We start from the raw sequence: 16,963 nt of genomic DNA, 5'->3' as shown, positions 1-16,963 counted from the left end.
CTGAGAGATTTTTTAGTGTGAACAGATATTGTGAACATACTATATTCCCAATCTTTGAAAGAGATTAGATAAAAAAATGATTACACTTCTTGAAATCATTTTTTAATCTAATCTCTTTCAACGATTGGGAATATAGTATGTTCACAACACATATGTTCACACTAAAAAATAAATGGTTTTAAAATGTAATGTATTTCAGATGATATTAAAAAATAAAATATACATTCAGAATTGATTTTTTTTTTTTTTTTTTTATATTATGTTATAGTTAAAAACCATAGAGCACCAAGATATCTATGTCCAATAGATGAAAAGTCTTTGAGTTCTGGTAGAGAGTTTGACCCCTTGCCAACAGTATTTATGGACAACGAAGGGAATGATACAACAGGTATTTATAAAAACTATCAATTGTATGTTAGATTATATGAATACATTTTGGAAATAAAATAACAATATATATTTTGTTTAAAGTCAGACAAAGGCAACAACGTCAGGCAAGGCCAATTATGTACAACGATTCCAATGAAGAAGAAGATGTTGAATTGCCAGCTTTTGAAGGTAAACATTAATTTTTTTTATTTTTCTTTTGTAATTTTAATTATTTTTTAATTAACAATAACATTTGTTGGATACATTTAAGATGAAGCTGAAATTCAGAGGGAGGATTCAAATCATGATGGAGTGGACAATAATAACGATGAGAGACAACAAGAGGATGAAGATTTTGATTATGAAATAGATGAAGTGGTTGTGCAAGAAGAAGATTTACAACATAGTAAGTAATAATATAAAAATGAGTACTACAATTTTAGGCTAGTAGCACCTATATGAAATATATTTTCCAAATTTTTTTTTTACTTAGATTACAAATAGCTGATGACTTTACACCTATTAATTTTATATATATATATATATATATATATATATATATATATATATATATATATATATATATATAAATATATATATATACATGGATATATATATCTATAGAAATATTGTTGAATGATAGATATGTGAAAAAGGAGACATATATATATAAATCAGACAAAATGATCGTAAGGTAGTAAAATATATAATTTTATTTTTCACAGCTATGCAAGAAGAAGCAGTGGCCAGAGAGGTCCATGATGAAAACAAATCCAATGATTCTTCAACAACCATCAATTATGACTGGGGTGAGTATATCAGACATGTGTTGTCCCTTATAAGAGATAATAAATGGAGTTCAAATGCTGATTCATAACCAAAAATTAAATTGCTATGTATAATTACATTTTTAAAGTTTATCTTATTATGGTAACATAATCTTTAAAATATTTATATATTGACGGTTCATTACATTCAATGATTTATTTTATTTATTTAAATAGATATGCAATTAATAAATCATGTTCATATAAAAAAATATACATATATTTTTATAGTTCCTGAAGATCAAAACATTTTGATGAATAAAAAAACAATTATTGGAGGTGTTAATTAAATCTGAAAAAGGATTCAAGGAGAACTACTCGACATTGCATGGAATGCGGCTTAAAATTGAAAAAATGTGAAATTATATTAATAATATTTTTATGAATCAACATGATTTTTTTTTTGGAAATAATAAAAATATATTGTTTAAAGGTGTATTGGTGTCGTAATACATTTTTATTAAGATAACAGATTATCATTGTAAAGACAGCAATATAATAACAATGTAAGATAGTTAAAGGGACAGTATGGACAAATTTTAAATTTCCATAGATTAATTACAATAGAAACATATTTACAATATGCATGTATTTTTAAAAATGCTTCTATTAAGTTATCACTGTTTTATTGTTAGGATTTTTCTCTGAATGTGCATGGGAAGCATAGATAGATAGAGTGTAAATGGGGCTTGTATCATGTCAGCGATTTACAAAAAGAGTCATTACCAGATAAACAGCTATAGCTTTTATTTGAGGCATTATTGATAATAGATGTATATTTAAAAAATGATTATTTAAAAAACAAAATGCATACATGTCAATTCAAATTTTGGCTGTAATGTCTTTAACGCAAGGGAGATTTGATTATCTATTGCATAAGTCTTCAGGTGTGTTAAGAGTCAAAGGTATTATGTTTTAAAAAACAAAAAAAACATTAATTCAGAAGCTTTATTAGCAATGCAAAAAGTGGTATTTAACAATATTTAAAAATATTAATTAATCATTATCAAAGTCTTGTTTTTCAATATTTAGATTTAAATATATTTGGTATTAAAACTCAGGATTTAACAGGGCAAATGTAAATAGAAACAATAAGATTTAAATGTAATAAACATTACATTGAATCGAAATAGTCGAAATTCAAAGCTGTTTTAATGATAAATAAGGCGTATTGTAAAAAATGATGGCGAGATTTATCATTAATCCACCGCATCTCGCCAATGAAAATCTGCGTTAAAATACTACCGGTTTAATGATAAATATTGGCGCACCTGTGCTCCTCTCCAAGGGCGAGCTTAGGAGAACTGATAGGAGAATTGAAAGTTCTATTTCCGAAAATAATGATAAATAGAGCCCCATGCATATCTATACATTGTTGCAGTCTCGTTACTTGACTAGTTAAAGGTCTAAGCACCCTCTGCTGATAAATTCCCCTAACTCCTAATAGCCTATAAATTTGATATGCCCCAATACTTCAGCTGCAAATAATGAGGCGATAACTCAGTATGACAATGGATAGGAGGGCTATACAAAATTATGGAAAAAGACATTAAGTGAGAGGAGCCCATTTATCAAGCTCCGGATGGAGCTTAAGGTCCCGTGTTTAACACCAGTTATGAAGCAGCGGGCTAAAGACCGTTGCTCCATAACCCTGTCCGCCTGCTCTGAGCAGGCGGACAGACATCGCCGATAATCAACCCGATCGAGTACGATCGGGTTGATTGACACCTCCCTGCTGGCCGCAAATCTGCAGGGGGCAGCATTGCACCAGCAGCTCACAAGAGCTGCTGGTGCAATGCTGAATACGGAGAACATATTGCTCTCTGCATTCAGCGAGGTCTGGCGGATCTGATCCGCACTGTCAGATCAGGTCCGCCAGACCTTTGATAAATATCCCCCAGAGACCTTAGTTATCAACTTACTATTCATACCAATTCTAAGTTGCCAACAATAGACAAGGACGCAAAGGTGTATATATGTATATATATATATATATATATATATATATATATATATATATATACAGTATATATCTAGCAATAAAATGAAAAAATGAAAATGTCAGAAAATAACTTTATATATATATATATATATATATACATACAGTATATATATATATATATATATATATATATATATATATATATATATATATATATATATATACTGTATATCCAAAGGAAATGCGTGTAAGCAAATTGTCTACATTCCTCATTTAAGAATTGTATCTCCTTCAATCTGAGGGATATTAATTTCAGTAGACTATAGAATGTTAACAACCTCCAATTATTAGTACGCTTCTCAGCCTTTGGTAGTAAAACCTTTTAAAGGACGCACTATTAATGGAGACTAGCACTATCAGGTGAGGATATATCATCTCAGGATGAGAATATGTGAGACCAGGGGAAGTGCGTAGAAAATTAGAAATTAACAAAAGGTTCATCCTCATTATTCCACAGTTATGGTAAGATAGCTATAAAATAGTATAGTACTGGCTGCAATCCAATTAGGGGGGTATAACATAGATATTTTACAAAACAAATTTGACTTATTTGGGGCTCTGTGAGGGCTCAATAGCTGAAAACCCATTGATATGTATGAGAGGGTAGGTAACCCAGTTACCTTATTAATAATTAATAGATTATTAGAACTTAATACCCCGTGGTATAAGGGAGTAGTAACTAACATTGAATCAAAACTCGTTTTAGATGAGTCTAGCTTGTGATAACATATAAACTAGAAAGTTCAACATGTAGTAACACATAACTTAGAAGGCTTATTAGTGAAAAAAGCCAACAAGAACATGTATTTTAATAATAATAATGGTATAGGGTGCTCTGTAGGTTTAACCAACACCAGACCGTCTCAGATGCTGCATGAAAATCCCCAGAGGCATCGTGTTCCAGGGGTCTTGAAAATCTAAAGAGCTCAGTAAAACAGCTACATGTAAAAACACCCCTTTAGTATTGATGTCCTTGCCACCTTCAAGTGAAGGTCAATTTTCATCAATGAGTGCCCGGTTTTTAAAAATACTTTTAATCCGGTTTTGCAGGAGTAAAAGGTAAGTATTTCTTCAAATCCAGTGCAATGTTAATTTCCATCAATGAAAGTGCCCCTGTTTTTAAAAGTATTTTTAAAAACTGGGCACTCGTTGATGAAAATTGACCTTCACTTTCAGTATGAGTTCTTGTTGGCATAATTAGGATCTGCTCTTCTTTTAACAAGCCTGTTCCGTTTGGTGTATGGCAATCTTGACTCCGAAGAAAACTAATCCTGCCTCCTTTTTGATTTTGTCGATCTGATGGCAGTATTTTAAATGTTGCCAGATCTTCTTCTGTGGCTGGCTTCCCCTGGACTGTTTTCATAATATTGTCCCCACTTGCAACTGCTTTAGATCTCTGATGTCCTGGTGGAAGTAAGTGTTGCATCCTCTGTATAACTGCTGGAGGTTCATCTGCTTGTGTAGGTGGTATAGGGACATCTTGTGTAACTACAGTGCTCGTGATTGTAGTCTTCTCTTCTGCATGTACCTGGTTGAATTGTGTAGGTCAACCATATGGCAGGGATATTTGAGTTATGACTGTACATAAATGGTTCTCAAGGCACTGGAAATGCTCAGTTATTAGCATCTGAACACTAGCCCCCAGGTTTCAACAGACTCCATAATGGAGGTTCTACTTCCGCTGACCGATCAGTTGCCCAGGATAAACAAAAGTAAGTGGCTTAGTATTATAGGTAGTGAAGTAGAAGAGTGTTTTCAGTTTATCTTGAACTGCTCTACCCGGATTACCAAGGGGGGGGGGGGTGTTAGAAGTCTAAAAACCAGGCCGCCACCTCAACATCTAACGGTCCAGACTAGCGCTTCAACTCGGGTGCAATTTGAAGATATGGGTATCTTTCAGTGCAGTAACAGTTCTCACTTTTCTGATGATAATAAGGAAGGATTAATGAAATAGCTGTAAATAACTGGCGGATTATCTGTCCCAAGTACGGAGCTTCTAATTTATGCAACCAGCCACAGTTATAATAATACACATTTTACCTCTGTAATTACGTTGGATCTAAGCCTCTGCAAACTGCTCCCTTATTTTAGTTCTTTTGACAGACTTGCATTTTAGCCAATCAGTGCTGACTCCTAGGTAACTTCACGTGAGTGAGCCTAATGTTATCTATGACACATAAACTAATGCCCTTTAGTGTTGAAGAACTGTCTAAATACATTCAGATTAGAGGCGGCCTTCAAGGTCTAATAAATTAGCATATGAGCCTACCTAGGTTTAGCTATGACACACAGAAAACAGTCGCTGCAGAAACTCAGAGAGTAGGTATGAGCTGGACGCCACCGGAAGTGCAACACACAGCCCTGAGAGGTGTACGCGGAATGCGGCTGAGCCGACCGACCATGAACAAAAGAAGAAGGGGAGCAGCACAAGGAGGACACCAAAAGAAAACTAAAAAAAATGCTTTTATTGAATCATCTAAAAAATAGGGCATAGATAGAAAGATTAATGATCAGAGGATACAGTGAAAAACTATTTGATACCCTTGCTGAAATAAATAATTATACTCAATTGGATTTAATTAATAATTTACATAGAAAAGAAAGGGAATTCAGTAACTCAATCGTTTTTTCAACCGAGTATACTGAGCAGTTCAGCAAGGTTTATATAATTTTGAAAAATAATTGACATATTCCGAGACAAGATGAGATACTGTTTGGGGTAATTGATTATTGTAAATGTTATGCTAACTGTAGAACTGAGTATGTCGTGTACCTTTTAGAGTGCAACATTTGTAAACAACAGTACACAGGTCAAACCTCTAGACAACTCAGGTCTAGAGTGAGAGAACATATTAGGGATACCAAGAATTATAGCTAGGACTCAGCAGTAGCAAGACATCATTATTCCATCCATATGACCAATGTATTTAACATGAGAGTAAAAGTTATTGACATAATTAAACGTCCAGTAAGGGATGGAGATCGGAACAAACTGCTGTTAAAACAAGAAATGTATTGGATATACAAATTACGAACCATTACCCCTATAGGGATTAATAGAGAATGGGATATGAGCTTGTTTGTAGAATAAAAAGATTATGATGAGTTACTACATAATATAAATTGTATCCATTATATTTAGTTTGTTCTGACATTATGAATCCCAATACATACTTGCTTATTATCATAGTATTTGCTACATGCAAATGTTTGGGCTATGTTTAGCACTTAAAGAGAAATATATTATTTTCTAGGTTTGCGATACGAACTAGGCTTAAATATATGCTTAAAGGGACACTGAACCCAATTTTTTTCTTTTGTGATTCAGATAGAGCATGACATTTTAAGCAACTTTCTAATTTACTCCTATTATCAAATTGTCTTTATTCTCTTGGTATCTTTATTTGAAATGCAAGAATGTAAGTTTAGATGTCGGCCCATTTTTGGTGAACAACCTTGGTTGTCCTTGCTGATTGGTGGATAAATTAATCCACCAATAAAAAAGTGCTGTCCAGAGTACTAAACCAAAAAAATAGCTTTGATGCCTTATTTTTCAAATAAAGATAGCAAGTGAACAAAGAAAAACTGATAATAGGAGTAAACTATAAAGTTAACAGAGACGCAGTTCTTCCCATTGGCGACCCTAGACATACAGCGCTTGACGTCACACGTACACGTGAGGAAACACGCCCACCTTGACCGCTTTTAAAAATATGCCGGTTACACAGTACTCCACATTGCCTCTGACGAAGAAGTAGATGACACTTCGAAACGCGTAAGGCTCTCCAGGTGTGGCAGTACTGTTTCCTCACTTGTATCTCCAGTGTGAACCGGCGTGATTTGCAGCTCTTGTTCCCAGGGCAAACTTATTAGCGGTGTTAGATCCGCTACAACCCGGCTGAGTACCTTTTACCTGGATTATTCTCTGACCTGCTGCAGACGGTCGAGAGCGCTCCTAGTATCAAGGTTTACTATCAGCTACTATTGGACAGTACACCATATTGTCCATTTTTATACCGGGCTCACCTTCCATGCCTAGGAGTTAGGAAGACAGCCCTTCATGATATTCACCCCCTGACCCACCACCTATATTCAGACACAGGGGCTGTATAGGACTATAAGATTGTACTTACCTTATTATAAGAATTATTTTATCTAAGTCAAGATATCTGAAGCATCACCTGTCTGTGTACTCCTATGATCATATGTGCCTTAACTTACCTCATACTCGATTGAGGTTATTGCATGTGAGTGCGATTCCTATTGTCTTATTGTAAATAAATTTATGATCTTTTTTACTGGATTACGCTATGTTTGCTTTGTTTTCTTCTTTCCACTCCTTCCCTTGAGACATCTGGGAAAGACCCCTGGACGAAAACTACCATATTGCCAAGAGTTTTCCAAGCACAAGATTAAGGAAGTTCCAGACACAGGACTACCATACACAAGGCTGCACGGAAAGAACAGGCACCCACAGCGGCAGACTATAGACCTACATCTCTAACTACACGACTATACATTACCTCATATGATTGGGGTAATTTACGGTAAGAGGACACCTACACTCTTTTCTGACTTGGATGTATTGCACATGAACTAAGAACATATAGCATTTTTTTCATCTATTTCAAATATATATGGTTTAAGACTATATTTACCACCTTTACAGCACAGATTTAAACATTTCAAAGTTGCGCAGAAGTATAAAGATTTTCGTTCTCTTTTATTGTTTTAAACTATAAAGTTGCTTAAAATTGCATGCTCTATCTGAATCACAAAAGAAAAAAATTAGGTTTAGTGTCCCTTTAATAAAATACTGGGTCATATGTACCATCTGTTAATAATGCAATAATTATCTATGTTTATATTGTGGTTTTTGTCTCATATCATCGTCTCAATGACTGCTTTCCATTCCTGCAATCATATGTTTGTGCACTTTTAATGTCTAAATTTGCATGTTTTTTATAGTATGTCATTTTAAAATTTCTGTACTGGTGATTGGCTAGTCTCGTCCTTATTAGGGGGAGGCTGGACTTGGCCATCATTCCTATGACTAAGTGACCAGTGGCGGCACGAAACGCGTAAGGAGTTCTGTGTTGCTTCTTGCCCTATTTTTTAGATGATTCAATAAAAGCATTTTTTAGCTTTCTTTTGGTGTTCTCCTTGTGCTGCTCCCCGTCTTCTCTTACCTAGGGTTAGTTTTTTAACTAAGAATATCAAGAGAACAAAGCAAAATGTGTGATACAAGTAAATTGGAAAGTTGTTTAAAATGACATGCCCTATTTGAATCATTAAAGTTTATTTTGGACTTGACTGCTTTTTTTAAGATAACATGAAACGAATGTCTGTAAAACTGACTGCTCACTAAATGATAAACCTCCTTTATTAATAGACAGTGAAAATTGAAAACCCTATAATACATTTTAAGGAATCTGAGAGGAAATGGGAAGATAGAACTCCACATAATGTATACAGACCGGGCATTACATACATACACCTAGACTACGAGTTTTGCATTAGAGGCTATGCGGTGCTAACGAGCAGTTTTCCCTCACCGCTCACTTACCTACAGCGCTGGTATTACGAGTTTTCAAAAACCCATTGTTAAAAAGCAAGAAGTGAGCGTTGAGCAAAATTTTGCTCATTACTGCACTCCAATACCAGCGCTGCTTAAGTCAGCGGTGAGCTAGTCGTACATGCACGTGCACAATTTCCCCATAGGAGTCAACGGGGAGAGCCGGCTGAGAAAAAGTCTAACACCTGCAAAAAAGCAGCGTAAAACTCCTTAACGCAGCCCCATTGATTCCTATGGGCAAACAAAAGTTATGTCTACACCTAACACCCTAACATGAACCCCGAGTCTAAACACCCCTAATCTTACACTTATTAACCCTAATCTGCCACCCCCAACATCGCCGCCACCTGCATTTTATTTATTAACCCCTAATCTGCCGCTCCGGACATCGTCGCCAGCTACATTATATTTATGAACCCCTAATCTGCTGCCCCCAACATCGCCGACACCTACATTATATTTATTAACCCCTAATCTGCTGCCACCTACCTACATTTATTAACCCCTAATCTGCCACCCCCAATGTCACCGCCACAATATAAAATTTATTAACCCCTAAATCTAAGTCTAACCCTAACCCTAACACCCCCTAACTTAAATATAATTTTAAAAAGTCTAAATAAAATTCCTATCATTAACTAAATTATTCCTATTTAAAACCAAATACTTACCTATAAAATAAACCCTAAGCTAGCTACAATATAACTAATAGTTACATTGTAGCTAGCTTAAGGTTTATTTTTATTTTACAGGCATGTTTGGATTTATTTTAACTAGGTAGAATAGTTATTAAATAGTTATTAACTATTTAATAACTACCTAGCTAAAATAAATACAAAAATACCTGTAAAATAAAACCTAACCTAAGTTACAATAACACCTAACACTACACTATAATTAAATAAATTAACAACAATTAAATCAATTAAATTAGCTAAAGTAAAAAACAAACAAACAAACACTAAATTACAGAAAATAATAAACAAATTACAAGATATTTAAACTAATTACAGCTAATCTAATATCAAAATAAAAAAGCCCCCCAAAATAAAAAACCCCTAGCCTAAACTAAACTACCAATAGCCCTTAAAACAGCCTTTTGCGGGGCATTGCCCCAAAGTAATCAGCTCTTTTACCTGAAAAAAAAATACAAACAACCCCCCCAACAGTAAAACCCACCACCCACACAACCAACCACCCAAATAAAATACTAACTAAAAAAACCTAAGCTCCCCATTGCCCTGAAAAGGTCTTTTGCAAGCCCAAAATCCCTAACCTAAAAATAAACCCCCCCAATACACCCTTAAAAAAACCTTACACTAAACCCCTGAAGATCGACTTACCAGGAGAAGTCTTCATCCAAGATGGGCCAAAGTCCTCAACAAAGCTGGGAGAAGTCTTCATCCAAGCTGGGCGAAGTGGTCCTCCAGACGGGCAGAAGTCTTCATCCAGACGGCATCTTCTATCTTCATCCATCCGGCGCGGAGCGGGTCCATCTTCAAGACAGCCGGCGCGGAGCATACTCTTCCAACAAAGTCTTCTTACTAAATGACTGTTCCTTTAAGTGATGTCATCCAAGATGGAGTCCCTTAGATTCCGATTGGCTGATAGAATTCGGAATTAAGGTAGAAAAAATCCTATTGGCTGATGCAATCAGCCAATAGGATTGAGCTCGCATTCTATTGGCTGATGGATGAAGATAGAAGATGCTGTCTGGATGAAGACTTCTGCCCTTCTGGAGGACCACTTGGCCGGCTTGGATGAAGACTTTTCACGGCTTTGTTGAGGACTTCGGCCCGGCTTGGATGAAGACTTCTCCCGGTAAGTCGATCTTCAGGGGGTTAGTGTTAGGTTTATTTAAGGGTGTATTGGGTGGGTTTTATTTTTATCAGCCAATCAGAATTAAGGTAGAAAAAATCCTATTGGCTGATGCAATCAGCCAATAGGATTGAGCTTGCATTCTATTGGCTGATGGATGAAGATAGAAGATGCCGTCTGGATGAAGACTTCTGCCCTTCTGGAGGACCACTTGGCCGGCTTGGATGAAGACTTCTCCCGGCTTTGTTGAGGACTTCGGCCCGGCTTGGATGAAGACTTCTCCCGGTAAGTCGATCTTCAGGGGGTTAGTGTTAGGTTTATTTAAGGGTGTATTGGGTGGGTTTTATTTTTAGGTTAGGGACTTTGGGCTTAAAAAGAGCTAACTGCCCTTTTAAGGGCAATGCCCATCCAAATGCCCTTTTCAGGGCAATGGGGAGCTCAGGTTTTTTTAGTTAGTATTTTATTTGGGGGGTTGGTTGTGTGGGTGGTGGGTTTTACTGTTGGAGGGTTGTTTGTATTTTTTTTTCAGGTAAAAGAGCTGATTACTTTGGGGCAATGCCCCGCAAAAGGCCCTTTTAAGGGCTATTGGTAGTTTAGTTTAGGCTAGGGTTTTTTTTTATTTTGGGGGGACTTTTTTTTATTTTGATAGGGCTATTAGATTAGGTGTAAAAAGTTTTATAATTTGTTTATTATTTTCTGTAATTTAGTGAGGGTTTTTTGTACTTTAGCTAATTTAATTTAATTTAATTGATTTAATTGTTAATTTAGTTAATTTATTTAATTATAGTGTAGTGTTAGGTGTTATTGTAACTTAGGTTAGGTTTTATTTTACAGGTACTTTTGTATTTATTTTAGCTAGGTAGTTATTAAATAGTTAATAACTATTTAATAACTATTCTACCTAGTTAAAATAAATACAAACTTGCCAGTAAAATAAAAATAAACCCTAAGCTAGCTACAATGTAACTATTAGTTATATTGTGGCTAGCTTAGGGTTTATTTTATAGGTAAGTATTTAGTTTTAAATATGAATAATTTAGTTAATGATAGGAATTTTATTTAGACTTATTTAAATTATATTTAAGTTAGGGGTTGTTAGGGTTAGACTTAGATTTAGGGGTTAATAACTTTAATATAGTGGTGGCGACGTTGGGGCGGCAGATTAGGGGTTAATAAATGTAGGTAGGTGTCGGGGACATTGGGGACAGCAGATTAGGGGTTAATAAATATAATATAGGTGTCGGGGATGTTGGGGGCAGCAGATTAGGGGTTCATAAATATAATGTAGGTGGCGGCGGTGTCTGGAGCGGCAGATTAGGGGTTAAACATTTTATTATAGTGTTTGCGATGCGGGAGGGTCTAGTTTTAGGGGTTAATAGGTAGTTTACGGGTGTTAGTGTACTTTTTAGCACTTTAGTTATGAGTTTTATGTTACGGCGTTGTACCATAAAACTCTTAACTACTGACTTTTAAATGCGTTAGGACTCTTGACAGGGTAGGATGTACCGCTAACTTTTTGGCCTCACAGGACAGACTCGTAATACCGGCGCTATGGAAGTCCTATAGAAAAAAGACTTTACGAAGTTTACGTAAGTCGTTTTGCGGTAAGGCCAAAGAAGTGTGCGGTAACCCTAAACCTTCAAGACTCGTAATACCAGCGGGCATAAAAAAGCAGCGTTAGGACCTCTTAACGCTGCTTTTTCAGCCTAACGCACAACTCGTAATCTAGCCAATACTTTTTTATACCAGAACATTTTTTAATAGAGCATTAGGGGTGACAGTGAATTTGAGGATAGAGTAAAGTAAGAGGATAAGGAGAGTATGTTTGTGATGATAAGAGTATGATAAAGTGTTACAGATGGTGCAAGGCATAAAAAAAGCAATGAAAAAATACTACTGAACTGTTGAATAACTTCAGTTATGCATCTGGAAGACACTCTTAGTCGTCATAAATTATGGCCTTCCCAAAGAGCACATTTAAGACAATAAAACACATCCAGCTAGATTACGAGTTGTGCGTTCGTGTTTTAACGCTGAAAAAATGGTCATTTCAGCGTTAAAACAGCACCGCAGCCATTACAAGTCTTGTCGGTATAGCTGTACCGCAAACCTTTTAGCCTGTAACGCAACGTCAGTCCCGCACTCATAAAAATTATGTTTTTTCATGGGACTTCCATAGCGCTGCCATTACGAGTTTTGCGGTGAGGCTAAAAAACCTGTAACATAAAACCCATAACTAAACTGCTACAAAGTGCACTAAACACCCATAAACTACCTATTAACCCCTAAACTGAGGCCCTCCCGGATCGCAAACACTATATTAAAGTTATTAACCCCTAATCTGCCGCTCCCAACATCGCTGCCATTAAAAATAATTATTAACCCCTATTCCGCTGCTCCCCGACATCATCACCACAATCATAAAGTTATTAACCCCTGCTTCCTGCATCGCAAACACTATTTAAATATTATTAACCCCTAATCTGCCATCCACTCCACTATACTTGAGTTATTAATCCCTACACCGCTGCCACTATAATAAACCTATTAACACCTAAACTGCAAGCCCCCCACAACGAAATCTATTAAACTAAACTTTTAACCCCTAAACCGAAAGCCCTCCACATCACAATAAACTAAATTAAACTAGTAACCCCTAAACCTAAACTAACAATTAAACTAATATAATTATTAAACTAAAATTAAACTACCTACCAATTAAATTAAACTAAACTACACATTAAAAAAATCACACTACTCTAAAAATGACAAACTAATTACAAAAAATAAAAAAGACTAAATTACAAAAAATAACAAACAATAAATTACGAGAAATAACAAACAAAATTATATAAAATAAAAAAGAATTACACCTAATCTAATAGCCCTATCAAAATAAAAAGCCCACCCAAAATAAAAAACCCTAGCCTACAATAAACAACCAATAGCCCTTAAAAGGGCCTTTTGTAGGGCATTGCCCTAAATTAAACAGCTCTTTTACCTGTAAAAAAAAATACAAAGACCCCCCAAAAGTAAAACCCACAACTGAACCAACCCCCCAAAATAAAAAACCTAACTCTGAAAAAAACCTAAGCTACCCATTGCCCTGAAAAGGGCATTTGGATGGGCATTGCCCTTAAAAGGGCATTTAGCTCTGTTGCTGCCCAAACCCTAAACTAAAAAAAAAAGCACCCAAAAAACCCTTAAAACCCCCGAAGATCCACTTACAGTTTTTGAAGTCCGGATTGAACGATCTTCATCCTGGCGGCGAGAAGTCTTCATCCAGACGGCCTCTTCAATCTTCATCCCGGCGGCAAAGTCCTCATCCAATCGGCGAGAAGTCTTAATCCAGACGTCATCTTCTATCTTGATCCCGGTGGCGCGGAGCGGGTCCATCCTGATTCGAATCAGCCAATAGAATGAGAGCTGTTTAAATCCTATTGGCTGATTTGAACAGCCAATAGGATTTTAGCAGCTCTAATTCCTATTGGCTGATTCAAATTTTTCAGCCAATAGGAATGCAAGGGACGCCATCTTGAAACGGCTCCATTTAATTGAAGATTCAGTGTACGGCCGCGATAGTATGAAGAGGATGCTCTGCGCCAAATATCTTCAGGATGGACCTGCTCCGTGCCGCCGGAATCAAGATAGAAGATGCCGCCTGGATGAAGATTGAATAGGCCGCCTGGATGAAAACTTCTCGCCGCTTGGATGAGAACTTTGCTGCCGGGATGAAGATTGAAGGGGCCATATGGATGAAGACTTCTCGCCGCCTGGATGAGGACTTCGCTGCCGGGATGAAGATCGTTCAAGCGGGACTTCAATAACTGTAAGTGGATCGACAGGGGTTAGTCTTAGGCTTTTTTTTAAGGGTTTTTGGGTGGGTTTTAATTTTAGATTAGGGTTTGGGCAGCAAAAGAGCTAAATGCCCTTTTAAGGGCAATGCCCATACAAATGCCCTTTTCAGGGCAATGGGTAGATTAGTTTCTTTAGATAGTTTTTTTTTATTTTGTGAGTTTGGGGGGGTGGGGGTTATTAATGTTAGTGGGTGTTTGTATTTTTTTTACAGGTAAAAGAGCTGTTTAACTTAGGGCAATGCCCTACAAAAGGCCCTTTGGTAGTTTATTCTAAATTAGGTTTTTTATTTTGGGGTGTTTTTTTTTTTTAAATGGGTATTAGAATAGGAATAATTTTTATTATTTTTAAAAATGTGTTTTTTATTTTGTGTAATGTATTTTTTTTCCGTTTTGGGGTGGGTTTTTATTTTTAGATTAGGGCTTGGGCAGCAAAAGAGCTAAATGCCCTTTTAAGGGCAATGCCAATACAAATGCCTTTTTCAGGGCAATAGGTAGATTAGGTTTTACTTTATTTTTATTTTGTGGGTTTGGGGTGTGGGGGTTTGTATACTGTTAGTGGGTGTTTGTTTTTGTAGCAAAAGAGCTGTTTAGGGCAATGCCCTACAAAAGGCCCTTTTAAGGGCCCCAAAAGACCCTTTTAAGGGCCCTTGGTAGTTTGGGGGTGGGGGTTTGCATAGTTTGTACTCTTACTATACAGGGCAACTAGTCGGCTAGATCACGAGTTTGGCGTTAGCCTTAAAAAGCAGCGCTGAGAGGTCCCAACGCTGCTTTTTAACGCCTGCTGGTATTACGAGTCAGGCAGGAAAGGGTCTACCGCTCACTTTTATTCCGCGACTCAAGGCTACCGCAAATCCCCTTACGTCAATTGCGTATTCTATCTTTTTAACGGGACTTGCCTAACGCCGGTATTACGAGTCTTGGAAGAAGTGAGCGGTACAGCCTCTCCTGTCAAGACTCCTACCGCATATAAAAGTCAGTAGTTAAGAGTTTTATGGGCTAACGCCGGAACATAAAGCTCTTAACTAAAGTGCTATAACCCATAAACTACCTATTAACCCCTAAACCGAGGCCCCCCCACATCCCAAACAATATAATACATTTTTTGAACCCCTAATCTGCCGACCGGACATCACTGCCACCTACATTATACCTATGAACCCCTAATCTGCTGCCCCTAACATCGCCGCAACCTAACTACACTTATTAACCCCTAATCTGCTGATCGGACATCGTCGCCACTTTAATAAATGTATTAACCCCTAAACTGCCGCACTCCCACCTTGCAAACACTAGTTACATTTTATTAACCCCTAATCTGCCCCCCAACGTCGCTGACACCTACCTACATTTATTAACCCCAATCTTCCAACCCCAACGTCGCCGCTACTATAATTAAGTTATTATCCCCTAAACCTAAGTCTAACCCGAACCCCCCTAACTTAAATATAATTTAAATTAAACAAAATAAATTTACTACAATTAAATAAATTATTCCTATTTAAAACTAAATACTTACCGATAAAATAAACCCTAATATAGCTACAATATAACTAATACAGGGAGTGCAGAATTATTAGGCAAATGAGTATTTTGACCACATCATCCTCTTTATGCATGTTGTCTTACTCCAAGCTGTATAGGCTCGAAAGCCTACTACCAATTAAGCATATTAGGTGATGTGCATCTCTGCAATGAGAAGGGGTGTGGTCTAAAGACATCAACACCCTATATCAGGTGTGCATAATTATTAGGCAACTTCCTTTCCTTTGGCAAAATGGGTCAAAAGAAGGACTTGACAGGCTCAGAAAAGTAAAAAATAGTGAGATATCTTGCAGAGGGATGCAGCACTCTTAAAATTGCAAAGCTTCTGAAGCGTGATCATCGAACAATCAAGCGTTTCATTCAAAATAGTCAACAGGGTCGCAAGAAGCGTGTGGAAAAACCAAGGCGCAAAATAACTGCCCATGAACTGAGAAAAGTCAAGCGTGCAGCTGCCAAGATGCCACTTGCTACCAGTTTGGCCATATTTCAGAGCTGCAACATCACTGGAGTGCCCAAAAGCACAAGGTGTGCAATACTCAGAGACATGGCCAAGGTAAGAAAGGCTGAAAGACGACCACCACTGAACAAGACACACAAGCTGAAACGTCAAGACTGGGCCAAGAAATATCTCAAGACTGATTTTTCTAAGGTTTTATGGACTGATGAAATGAGAGTGAGTCTTGATGGGCCAGATAGATGGGCCCGTGGCTGGATTGGTAAAGGGCAGAGAGCTCCAGTCCGACTCAGACGCCAGCAAGGTGGAGTACTGGTTTGGGCTGGTATCATCAAAGATGAGCTTGTGGGGCCTTTTCGGGTTGAGGGTGGAGTCAAGCTCAACTCCCAGTCCTACTGCCAGTTTCTGGAAGACACCTTCTTCAAGCAGTGGTACAGGAAGAAGTCTGCATCCTTCAAGAAAAACATGATTTTCATGCAGGACAATGCTCCATCACACGCGTCCAAGTACTCCACAGCG

General features: G+C 37.0%; 1 long non-coding RNA gene across 1 annotated transcript; it reads left to right on the top strand.

Moving 5' to 3' along the window:
• Positions 1-346: 346 nt before the first annotated feature.
• LOC128651901 (uncharacterized) lies at positions 347-659 on the top strand. Its single transcript, XR_008401214.1, has 3 exons — positions 347-388; positions 472-558; positions 641-659. It is a non-coding gene; the product is annotated as an uncharacterized LOC128651901 (long non-coding RNA).
• Positions 660-16,963: the final 16,304 nt, after the last annotated feature.

The sequence above is a fragment of the Bombina bombina genome, chromosome 3, assembly GCF_027579735.1.
Source record: "Bombina bombina isolate aBomBom1 chromosome 3, aBomBom1.pri, whole genome shotgun sequence".
In the NCBI taxonomy this organism is placed as follows: Eukaryota; Metazoa; Chordata; class Amphibia; order Anura; family Bombinatoridae; genus Bombina; species Bombina bombina.
This window is presented reverse-complemented; position numbering and strand designations above follow the sequence as displayed.